Source organism: Salvia splendens, chromosome 5, assembly GCF_004379255.2.
Source record: "Salvia splendens isolate huo1 chromosome 5, SspV2, whole genome shotgun sequence".
Taxonomy (NCBI): domain Eukaryota; kingdom Viridiplantae; phylum Streptophyta; class Magnoliopsida; order Lamiales; family Lamiaceae; genus Salvia; species Salvia splendens.
In genome coordinates, this window is record NC_056036.1 from 20,041,034 (window position 1) to 20,043,637 (window position 2,604).

The 2,604-nt window shown below is 39.4% G+C and overlaps 1 long non-coding RNA gene across 1 annotated transcript; it reads right to left on the reverse strand.

The window, feature by feature from the left end:
• Positions 1-815: 815 nt before the first annotated feature.
• On the reverse strand, positions 816-2,081 carry LOC121802544. The gene is made up of 2 exons (XR_006050806.1): positions 1,600-2,081; positions 816-1,490 (listed from the first exon to the last, which is right to left on the reverse strand). It is a non-coding gene; the product is annotated as an uncharacterized LOC121802544 (long non-coding RNA).
• Between the last annotated feature and the right edge of the window lie 523 nt (positions 2,082-2,604).

The following is a 2,604-nucleotide window of genomic DNA, read 5'->3' on the forward strand; positions in this document are numbered from 1 at the left end:
AATCTCTTTTTGCAGGAAGAGTCACCTTGGCTGAAGCGGTATTAAATACAATGCAAACATCTAATGTTCCAGTAAGCACGTGTGGGAGACTATAAGAGTCTTTGTGTGGGAGAATACACTGGAGAAGCAACGCCTAAAGAAGATGGAGGATGGAGGACTAGGATTTAGGGACTTCCAGTGGTTTAATCTTGCTTTCGGAATGAAAGCTTGTTGGGAAATTTTCAAGAGTTCAAATTTGGAAATTGATCCATGCTTGCCTTGCCTACCTGGTGCACACCTTTTTGGAAATTGATTTGTAAATCTTAGCCTATGATGCAGGTGAGGTAGCTACACATCTCATTCCCCGACCAATGGATTTTTTCGTTGAAGGCCTGGAGTGGGATTGGTCACAATTTCAACACTTACTGCCAAGAAGATGTGGTTCATCTCATAGGGGAATCGCATCGACAGGACGAAGCTTTTTGGGGCCCCTCGTCATCAGGTAAGTTCTCTGTCAACTCAATCGTGAAGGGGCAGAGATCGCCAAATTTTATACGCGAATCTGGAAATGGTAGTGGCCACAACCAATCAAGTTGTTTTTCATAATGGTGTGTTGATTAATGAGGAAAGGGTCTTCTTCGGCAGGTTCTTGTTGTATGTGCGGTTATATAACTGAGAGTGGTCTTCATATCTTGTGTGATTGTTTGGAGGCGATGCGATCATGGTCTGGCATGGTGGAACGGAGGCTATTTTTTTGACAAGTCCTTAGGCTTGACTGATTGGGTAATTTGGAATATCAGCTCCATAAGTGTCTTTTTTTTTATCAAAAACACCTATAGCGGACGGGGTTTTATGCAGACCCCCAACCCGTGAATAAAATCAAAATATAACGTTCCAGAACATGATTCTAGCCCAAAAGTGACTAGAATCCAAAGCAAGAACATGAAAAAACAAACTAAAGGTCCCACAAGTCGGGATCCTTCATGCTATCAAAACTAAACTAGAAACTAAATGAACAAAAGGAAGAACTAAGTGTGAAATGATAAGAACTACCATGAAGTCACAATCAATCCACATCTCTACGTCGTATACGAAAGTTAGGATATCCCAACTGGTCCATCCTAACAAGCGCCTTCAGATACCGAAGTTCAAAAACTGAGTCATAATATGTCATGGCAGGGGTCTGGACCCCCCTACCTGCAAGAAAGTCGGTAGCACGGTTTCCTTCTCTAAAATCCGCAGAACCAAGCTGTCCAGATGACAATAAAGTAACCAGAGCCGCTGAGTCTAGCTCTATCCAAATGTGTGTAGAAAACTCCAAAGCCATCTCCAAACCTCGAATAAGAGCCATAAGCTCCGCCTCAAAACTCAAAGATGCATCCACCGGAGAACAAAAGGCTAGCAGAAGACCTCCATCAGAACCACGAACCAATCCTCCCTCTCTCGCCTCCATTGTCGATGTAGAGAAAGCTCCATCAGTGTTTAGGGTGTACTTTATTAGGCGTTGGTTGCTGATACATCCGGAAGAAACGATGTTAATTTGTTTTCAAAGAGGAAAAAGTAAGCCCAGAAGTTAATGTGAAACAAATTATCAATATGGCTTAGTATATAGAGGAGTACTCGCTCGACAGAAGGTATAAGATGGGAGCCTCGCGATCGTCTATGTTGATAAGCTGGAGACCTCCATTGAGTGATACTCTTAAAATGAATATAGATGCCTCTCTTTTGGAGGAGACTCGAGAAGAGCATTTGGGAGAGGTTTAATTCGTGATGAGCTCGAAGCATGGAAGTTTGGGTTTATTATCAGTATTGGAATGTGTTCCATTTTGACAACAAAAGTTTGGTGCTCATTCCATGGATTACAGTTGGCAAAGTCTCGATGAATTAGGAAGCTGTCAAAAGTTTGGTGCTCATTCCATGGATTACAGTTGGCAAAGTCTCGATGAATTAGGAAGCTAGAAGTGGAGGGTGATAGCCTTTTTGGAGTCGCTAAGATTCTAGGACATTTTGACATCTCTGTCAATTGCCGCTCAATAGTGCTGAAGGTACGGAACCTACTCCAGAATTTCGAGTGTGTTGTGGTTCGTCATGTGCACAAAGAAGGTAACTTTGCAACTGACTTTTTGTCGCATTATGCATATAGCTTTTCTAGAGGAGGAGTTCATGTTTTAGAAAACCCGTCAGTGGGTATTAGTAGTTAGTTGCTTCATAATACATTATGTGTTTCTTATATTCGTTAGTTTATCTTTCTGGGCTATGCCCGTGGCATTGTACCTAAAAATAGAAAAAATAATGTTTTCATTTTAGGAAATGTATTAATTTGAGTGAGACAGATAGAGTATTTAATAAAGGAAAAATTATCATTTAAATCTTAATTTTTGGTGGAATCAAGTCAATCGCATAACTTCTAAAAGTAACTAATTAGATCATAACCTTTGTATAATTCTTATTTAGCCCATGATGAAATTTGTTGATTTTTGAATTTTTTGTCCTTATATCTTCACCACTTACGAAATAATTATCTAGAAATTGATCATTATTATATAGAACAATGTTAACTGAAAAAAATAATTTCAATGACTAGTTTTATCAAAATTATAATTATATTGGATAATTGAGAAATGT